This window comes from Motacilla alba, chromosome 27 (genome assembly GCF_015832195.1).
Source record: "Motacilla alba alba isolate MOTALB_02 chromosome 27, Motacilla_alba_V1.0_pri, whole genome shotgun sequence".
NCBI lineage: Eukaryota > Metazoa > Chordata > Aves > Passeriformes > Motacillidae > Motacilla > Motacilla alba.
In genome coordinates, this window is record NC_052042.1 from 4,814,040 (window position 1) to 4,823,765 (window position 9,726).

The 9,726-nt window shown below is 47.4% G+C and overlaps 1 protein-coding gene across 2 annotated transcripts in view; it reads right to left on the minus strand.

Moving 5' to 3' along the window:
- Positions 1–9,726, minus strand: part of HOXB4 (homeobox B4) — a 37,450-nt gene that overhangs the window by 4,845 nt on the left and 22,879 nt on the right. The window lies entirely within an intron of this gene.

Below are 9,726 nucleotides of genomic sequence, written 5' to 3' on the forward strand. Positions count from 1 at the left end.
TCTCCCGGGGCCCCCCGGCATCCCCGGGGAGGCGACCGGGGGGCGTCCGATCCCCTCCGGCCACCTCGGGCCACCTCCGGCCACCTCCGGGCCACCTCGGGCCACCCCCGGGCCACCTCCGGCCCCTCCGGGCTCGGCAGCGCCCCGCGGGCGAGCAGCGACACCCCCGGCCGGCCCACAGCCCTCGGGGGTGTGTCCTGGGCTCGGGGACACGCGGGAAGGGCGGTGGGCACCGCCACCCCCCCTCAGAAAGGCGACAAAAAGAGAATAATTAGGAGGCGAGGTAAAAGCGCTTTTTCAGGGGGTTCGCGGGGCGATCGCCGGCGCTGCCTGCCCCCAACCCCAGCCCCCCGCGGTCGCCACCCCCCGAGCTCGGGTCGCCACCCCCCGAGAGGGGCTGCGGCCGAAGGTGATGCGGGAGCCCGGCAGAGATGGATGGGGCTGCGCGGGGATCGATGGGGAGCAGCAGCTGATTCGGGGGGCCGGGGGGCCCTGAGTGAGGAGCGCAGCAGCTGATTCGGGGGGCCGGGGGTCCCTGAGGAGCGCAGCAGCTGATTCGGGGGGCCGGGGGTCCCTGAGGCCGCTCCGGCCGGGAGAGCAGCCCGGCGGCCGAGCCGGAGCCGGCACTGATGAGCAATTACAAAAGCCAATTAGCCCGAGCCCTGGCGGATCTTGGCCTCGCCCTTCTCGCGGTACAGACGCCGCAGAGGGCTCGGCGAGGCGGCCGCGACCGAAACCCCCCCTGAAATCCCCCAATTCCCGCGGGCAGACCCCAAACGCGGCGGCGGCGAGAAATAATTTCATTGATTTTTGAATCCGCGTCAGCGCCCGGACCACACAAATTACAGCGAAGGCGGGCGAGCCCCGCTCTGACACGGCAACAACGCCCGCGACCCCCTCCCCAAATCCCCCAAACCCCCCCAAACCCCAAACCCCCCCGCGCAGCTCCGCCGTTATCTCGCAGCCCTGATAAAGTTTGATCGAGCGGAGTTGAGCTGAGGTCAAACCCAGAGATTTCTCTGGAGCCCTAGAGCGCTTTTCTGGTCAAACCCTCAAGCCCACCCTTTGCTTTTTGACTTTTTGGGGTTTTTTGGGGGGGTTTATGGCTTCTGGGTTTGTAGTGTTTGTGTCAACTACATATTCCCCTAGATGCGAATTTGTGACCCAACTTCCTCTACACAAATTCGGATCTACAGGGTACATATAGAAGACAGTTGCGTCCTCCTCGGTCTCAGATCTTCTCCTACCGCCACAATTCTCTTCTGGGCCAAAGTTTTGGGGTTCTGGGAAAAATCGGGGCCGCGCCCCAGGAAAATTCACTACCCGGGGGAGGGGGGGAATGCGATTCGTTCAAGCAGCCAGGCTGCAGAGCGCGTAGGGAGGGAAATCGGCATTTCCCCACCTTTCTCTCCGCACCTCCGAGGTTATTTTGGGGTGAAAAGATCGGTTCCTGGGGTGAGCGCGGAGGCGCGGGCGCGCAGCGAGACGCGGAGCCCAAAAATCCGCCTTTTAAAAGAGAAATCCCCCCGAGCTCCGTCCCCACCCCGCCCTGAAAGTCTCGTCACGCTTTTCTGGCGGGCAGCGCGAAGGTTTCATCCATTTTTCGTTCCCGGAGGTCACCCCAAAGGTTTGGGTTTAGCCGTGCGTGCGCGGGGAAACGATTAAAAAAAGGGAAAAAAAAGGAAAAAAGGGGGGGAAAAAGAGAAAAAAAAAAAAAGAGAGAAACAGATGAAAAGAAATAGGGAATGTAAAGGCAGATGGGACGACAGGTTTCTTTTTAATGACGGGCAATTCCTTTTACAACCCGAGAAAAAGATCAAAGGCGTTTCATTTCCGAAAAAAAAGGGATATAAAGCAATAAAATATTCATACTGTCTAGGTAATGAACCTTCATTCGGAACTAATGAGGGTCGCATCATGTTGAGATTTCGTTTCAAATTGCAGACGCCCAAGAGATTCAAAGTAGAGCAGCCCCCCTTTCTTTTCTCTCTCTTTTTTCCCTTTTATTTTTGGGTGGGGTTTTTTGGGTTTTTTTTTTTTTTTTTTTTTTTTTTTTTTTTTTTGTTTTGTTTTTGTTTTTTGGGTTTTTTTTTTTTTTTTTTTTGTATTTCAAAGGCAGAACATTTTCAGGTCAAGTACCTCCCGAATTAATTGCATTTAAATGCCGCGGCGGAGAGGGCGTCAGGGAAAAGCTGCGTTTACAATTCCTGCCCATAAATCCGGCAGATTCCGAGAACTCCCGCATTTTCCCTCGAGGAAAATTAAGATTTCTGGCCGAGAATCAAACCCCCCGAATCCCGCCCAGTCCGGATTTTTCAGGTACTTTCAGGTGAATTTTCCCGCTAAAAGCTCCCGGCTAAACCCAGCAAAAACCGAGCGGCGCTTTCGGAACGAACCAAAGGCGTCGAAGAAAACCCCAAAATCATTTCAGACCCTTTAAAAAAACCCCAAATTTCCGGCGGGAGCAGCCAAATCTTTTCGCACCGAGCAGAATTTCCCACCTCCCTCAGCACCAGCCGCTCAACATTCACCTTTTTCCTCTAAAACCTGCCGGGAAAGTGAGGAGCCAAACCAACAGCGCGGCCGCGGGTGCCACGAAACAACAAACCCGAGCCCGTCACCGCTCCTTTTATTCTGGATTTCTTTTTAACCCCCCCTTCATCTCTTTTAGATTTTATTCCTCCTTCCCGACCCCTCCGAGGCGATGATTTTAATTCCGTTTTCTCCAGCGCTAGAAATAGCCAGGCCTTTTTTTCTCTGTTTTTAACGCCCTCCCACATCCCTTGAAAAAAGGAAAATGAAAAAAATCGGTTTTTTTTTATTTTCCGCTCCGCGGTGACACCACGGGGCCGGCCTTTGCCGAGCAGCACCCCTAGCGTCGGCCGGAATTTATTTCCCCCCGCGCACCTCCGGGAAATCTCCCCTTCGGCCGCCCCTGACCCCAAATTTCCGAACCCCCCCCCCCCCCCCCCCCCACCTTTGGGATCCCGCGGAACTTTCGCACCGATTTTTTGGGTTTTTTTTTTGTTTTTTCCCCCCATTTCAAAGCCACCTCAGGCAGCGCGGGGTGACCGCGGGGACACCCCCGACCCCAAACCCCTCCCCAACCTCCTGGGGGGGATCCCAAAAGTGGGGTGGGGGTCCCCGGCCCGCCGCCGTTCCTACCTTGGCGCAGCGCGGCTCCTGCTCCTCGCAGCAATCCCCGGGGGCTTTCGGGGCGCTCCCGCAAAGCTCGGGGAGGTTTCGGAGGCCAAATCCTACAAAACCCCCCCAAAACCCCCGCAGGGCCCCCTCCCCTCTCCATGCCCTCCCCGCTGCCTTCGCTTTCCCACGCCACAAACTCCCCCAAACCCCCTCGTTTCCCTCTCCTTCTTCCTCCTCTGATTTTGCGTTTTAAGGGGGTTTAGCACGATCAGTTCCCCCAAACCCCCTCATTTCCCTCTCGTCCTCTCCTAATTTTGAGTTTTTAGGGGTTTGGGGTTTTTTCCAGCGCGATCAGTTCCCCCAAACCCCCCCATTCCCCTCTCGCTCCCCTCCTTCTTCCTCCTCTCCCGCTTCGGCATTTTTAGGTGTTTTGGGTTTTTCCAGCTCCATCGATTCCCCCAAATCCCCTCATTTCCCTCTCTTCCTCTCCCGATTTTCCATTTTTAGGGGTTTTGGGTTTTTCCAGCTCCATCGATTCCCCCAAACCCCCTCATTTCCCTCTCTTCCTCTCCCGATTTTCCATTTTTAGGGGTTTTGGGTTTCCCGGCTCCATCGATTCCCCCAAACGCCCTCACTCCCCTCTCGCTCCCCTCCTTCCTCTCGGTCCGGGGCATTTTTAGGGGTTTGGGTTTATTTTTGGTGGGCTCGGGCTCTCCCCTCCCCCCGGGCCCGCTTTGTCCCGGGAGGGCCGGGGCAGCTCCGGAGGCCCCGGAGCGCTCCGGGCTGGGAAAGGCGCAACTTTTGGTATTAATCTCATACTTTGGCAGTCTTTGTTAAACAGCGAGGCGTGTCCGCAGCCGCGCTGACCCGCGCTTCACCCCGAAGTTTTCATTTTTTTTCCTTTTTTTCCACCCGCCCCGAGGTGTTTTCCCCGCTCCCATCTTCCCCCTCTCCATTAATTTTTTTAATTTCATTTCTTTTTGCCTCCTCTGTCCCCCTCCCCTCCTTCCTCCTCAGAAACGCCGAATCTTTTGGGGATTTTTATCTTTTTTTTTGGCGGAATTCGGGTGGGATTTCTCGCGCTGGAGCTCCCAGGGGTTTCTTCGGGGCAGAACTCGGAATAAATAAAATTAAAAACCCTCTGGGGTGGACGAAGGCAGGGAAGGAGAGGTGGGGATGGACCCACACCTGCTCGGCGAAATTCCCATTTAAACCCCGCTCCGAACTCGTCCTAAAACCCCCCAAAAATCGCAATTTCGGGGGTGGAGGGAACATTTGGGAGCCGCGGGAATTCCCTTTGCAGCCCCGCTTGCCCCACCAGCCCCGCACGGCCGCGAAGGGCGGGCGGGGGGCGCGAACCGCGAGGAAAAAGCGAAATTCGAGCGGTTGGAGGGAGGAAAACGCCGAGGATGGGGCAAAAAACCCAAAAAACAGCCCCGGAACGCCAGGGAAACCCCGAGGCAGGCAGGCAGGAATCACAGAGATCCCCCAAAATCGGCCCGTTTGCTTCCTCTGCGCTCCCCTCGCGCCCCGAAATCGAAATTGAAACCTCGCAGGGCAGAGCCGGCCGGCGCCGCTCGCCTCCCGGGAAACAAACCCGCTTCTATTCCGCTGCTATTCCACTTTTATTCCGCTTTTATTCCATTTTTAATTCCAATTTTATTCCAATTTTATTCCGCTTTTATTCCAATTTTATTCCATTTTTATTCCGCTTTTATTCCAATTTTATTCCGCTTTTATTCCACTTTTATTCTGCTTTTATTCCGCTGTTATTCCACTTTTATTCCGCTTTTATTCCATTTTTAATTCCAATTTTATTCCAATTTTATTCCGCTTTTATTCCAATTTTATTCCGCTTTTATTCCACTTTTATTCTGCTTTTATTCCGCTGTTATTCCACTTTTATTCCGCTTTTATTCCATTTTTAATTCCAATTTTATTCCAATTTTATTCCGCTTTTATTCCAATTTTATTCCATTTTTATTCCGCTTTTATTCCAATTTTATTCCGCTTTTATTCCACTTTTATTCCGCTTTTATTCCGCTGTTATTCCACTTTTATTCCGCTTTTATTCCATTTTTAATTCCAATTTTATTCCAATTTTATTCCGCTTTTATTACAATTTTATTCCAATTTTATTCCGCTTTTATTCCACTTTTATTCCGCTTTTATTCCATTTTTAATTCCAATTTTATTCCAATTTTACTCCGCTTTTATTCCACTTTTATTCTGCTTTTATTCCGCTGTTATTCCACTTTTATTCCGCTTTTATTCCGCTTTTATTCCGCTTTTATTCGGCTTTTATTCGGCTTTTATTCGGTTTTTATTCCGTTTTTTGGGTTTATTGCTCCGAACGCTCGCTGCTGCGTTCATCGCGCCGGGCACAAACGGCGCAGCTTGCGCGGCGGCCGCGGAGCAGCGCGGATTCCCCAGAGCTCGGAATCGCCCGTCCGCGGGGGAGCCCGCGGGGCAATCCTTGGGAGGTTTAAAGACAGCGAGGAGGGAGAAAGAAATGAAATAACGTGAAATAAAATAGAGTAAAATAAAATAAAATAAAAATACGGTATAGTAAAATAAAATAGAGTAAAATAAAATAAAATAAAGTAAAATAAAATAAAAAAAGTAAAATAAAATAAAATAAAGTAAAATAAAATAAAATAAAATAAAATAAAATAAAATAAAATAAAGTAAAATAAAATAAAATAAAATGAAATAAAATAAAATAAAATAAAATAAAGTAAAATAAAATAAAATAAAATAAAATAAAATAAAATAAAATAAAATAAAATAAAATAAAGTAAAATAAAATGAAAAGGTAAAATAAAGTAAAATATAGTGAAATAAAATAAAGTAAAATGAAGTAAAACAAAAATGAAAATAAAAGAAAGAAAGAAACGTAATGAAATCAAGAAGGAAAGGGAGTAAAGAAATAGGCGAAGGAAAGGAATGAAATAAAAATAAAAATAAAAATAAAAATAAAAATAAAAATAAAAATAAAAATAAAAATAAAAATAAAAATAAAAATAAAAATAAAAATGAAAATAAAAATAAAAATAAAAATAAAAATAGACATGAAAATAGAAATAGAAATAATTAAGGTATATAAAAATAAAAAAATAAATATATTAGGAACAAGCGGGGGAGGAGAGGAGGCTGGCAGGGATTTTCAGCAGATTCGGGGTCTGGTTTTTCATTCCCGTTTTTCCCAGGAGGGTTCTCCTCGCTCCGTTTGCTCGGGGCCGATGGAGAACCCTCCCCGCTGCCAGCGCCGCCGGGAACCAAAACCAGTGCGGCCCGAAAGAAACCATCATCATCTTCATCATCATAAAAATGAAATGAAATGAAATGAAATGAAATGAAATGAAATCAGCCCGGCTCCTCCAGCGGCCCGGCCCGAGCGGGCGCTGCCAGCCAGCGCCTTCCATCCCCAACAGAGCGAATTTTCCACCCCGTATATCGAATTTTCCATCCCCAATATATCGAATTTTCCACCCTATATATTGGATTTTCCACCCCAAATATATTGAGTTTCCATCCCCAATGTACTGAATTTCCCACCCTATATGTTGAATTTTCCATCCCCAACATATCGACGTTTCCAGCCCAATATATCGAATTTTCCATCCCCTAGATACTGAATTTTCCACCCCCAATAAATCGAATTTCCCACCCTATATATTGAATTTCCCACCCCAATATAGGGAATTTCCCACCCCAATATATGGAATTTTCCAGCCCTCGGCCGCCCATGAACCAGCGCCGCGCGTTTCCCGCGCCGAGGTGGGAGAGGAGAACTCGCACAGATTTGGGGTTTTTTAGCGGTTTTGGCGTTTTTGGGGTTTTTGGGGTTTGAGGTTTTTGGGGTTTTGGCGTTTTTGGCGTTTTTGGTGGTTTTGGAGTTTTGGGGTTTTGACGTTTTTGGCGTTTTTAGGGTTTTGGGGCTTTTGGCGTTTTGTGTTTTTTGTTTTGTTTTGGTTCTTTTTATTTTTGTTTTTGTTTTTATTTTTTATTTATTTTATTTTATTTTATTTTATTTTATTTTATTTTATTTTATTTTATTTTATTTTATTTTATTTTATTTTATTTTATTTTATTTTATTTTATTTTATTTTAATTCCCTGATTTTAAAACTCCCTTCCGTTTTCCACGTCCCAATTCCACGTTTTCCATTTTCAACTCGCCAAATTTTCCCTTCTGCCCTTCCCAGCGCCGTTTGCACCTCCCGTTTCCCGATCCCCCCCGCCCGTTTCACCGCGTTTCCCTTCCCTCCCTCCCTCCTTCCCTCCCTCCCTCCCTCCCTCCCTCCCCTCCCCTCCCCTCCCCTCCCTCGCCGTCAACTTTTGACCCCGGCTCGGTGCCCGGGAACTGCCGAGCAGCGCCGAACAGCGCCGAACAGTGCCGAACAGCGCCGAACTGTGCCGAACAGTGCCGGATCATGCCGAACAGCGCCCGAATCATGCCGAACAGCGCCGAACAGTGCCGAATCATGCCGAACAGTGCCGAACAGTGCCGGATCATGCCGAACAGCGCCGAGCAGCGCCGAGCAGCGCCGGATCATGCCGAACAGTGCCGGATCATGCCGAACAGCGCCGAACAGTGCCGGATCATGCCGAACAGTGCCGGATCATGCCGAACAGCGCCGAACAGTGCCGGATCATGCCGAACAGTGCCGGATCATGCCGAAAAGTGCCGGATCATGCCGAAAAGTGCCGAATAACGCAGAATAATGCAAAACACCGCTCATTTCTAACGCAGAATAACGCAAAATAACGCAAAATAACGCAAAATAATGCTCGTTTCTAATGCAGAATGATGCCAAATAATGCCGAATAATTCAAAATAATGCAAAATAACCCAAAATAATGCCGAATAATGCTCGTTTCTAATGCAGAATAATGCCGAATAATGCCGAATAATGCCGAATAATGCCGAATTCCCTGATTTCTAATGCAGAACTCCGCTCGTTTCTGGGCCGTTCCCCTCCCTGGCCGAGAACCGCAGCAATCAGAGTTTGGTCCGCGCAGCGCTGCGCTCGTCTCGGGGGTATTGACCCTCCCTGCCGCTTTCTATCTCAAATTTCAGATTTTAATGATTTATCTGACCTTTTTTTATCTCAAATTTCAGATTCTAATGATTTATCTGACCTTTTTTTATCTCAAATTTCAGATTTTAATGATTTATCTGACCCTTTTTAACTCAAATTTCAGATTTTAATGATTTATCTGACCCTTTTAAACTCAAATTTCAGATTTTAATGATTTATCTGACCTTTTTTTATCTCAAATTTCAGATTTTAATGATTTATCTGACCCTTTTTAACTCAAATTTCAGATTTTAAGGATTTATCTGACCCTTTTAAACTCAAATTTCAGATTTTAATGATTTATCTGGCCCTTTTTTACTCAAATTTCTGATTTTTCTGATTTCCCTGCCAATATTTAATCTCAAGTATCAGATTTTTCTGATTTCCCTGCCGCTTTTTAATCTGAAATACCAGGAAGGCACAAAACCAAAACAAATCCCCTCAACGTTTCCCAGCGTTATTTCTCTTTTATTGGCGAGTAATAAAACAGAAACAACGCCACGGCCCAGATGGGTTTGCCGCTGTTTTTCAGGGATTTTTAACTTTTTTTATTCAGTGAATTCTCCTCTCCCTGGTGTTTTCACTTGTGTTATTTTCATCACTTCCAGTAAGATAAATAATAACATTTTTTCTGATGGTTTTGCTTCCGTTATTCAGTGAGTTCGCCTCGCCCTGGTATTTTGAATTTTCTTATTTTTATTACTTTTATTCCACTAAATAACAACATCGAGCTGATCTTTTTGTTGGGTTATTCTGCGACTTCTCCTGATATTTTCACTTGCATGATTTACATTACTTTAATTACAATAAATAATAATATCTACCGATATTTTAATTTCATTCTTCAGCCAGCTCGCCTGATATTTTGGCTTTTCTATATATATAAATATATATATACATAAAATAAATATATTACTTTTATTCGATAACTATCAATATTTAACCGAGATTCTAATTTCATTATCCAGCGAATTCCCCCGATATTTCGCCTTTTATTCCTGATATCGCGTTTATTCCCGGCTATTTTTCCCGGCTATTTTTGGGGGGGTCTGAGGAGGTTCTGAGGCGGGTCCGGGGGGGTTCGGGGCCGGTCCCGGGGGGTGCCGGGGGGTCCCGGGGTGGCGGAGCCGCAGCCCGGCCGTGAACTTGGTGCGAGGCGAGCTCTGCTGGCTGCTCGGGGGCGTTACAGGCCGGCCCCGAGCGCCGCTGGCCCGGCCCCGCCCCCCAAAACCCAAAATCCCTTCATTTCCCCCCAAAATCCCTTCATTTTCCCCAAAAATCCCTTCATTTCCCCCCAAAATCCCTTCATTTCCCCCCAAAATCCCTTCATTTTCCCCAAAACCCCTTCATTTCCCCCCAAAATCCCTTCATTTCCCCCCAAAATCCCCTCATTTTCCCCAAAAATCCCTTCATTTCCCTCAAAAATCTCTTTATTTTCCAAAAAAAAGCCTTTATTTTCGCAAAAAAAGTCCCTTTATTTCCCCAAAATGCCTTTATTT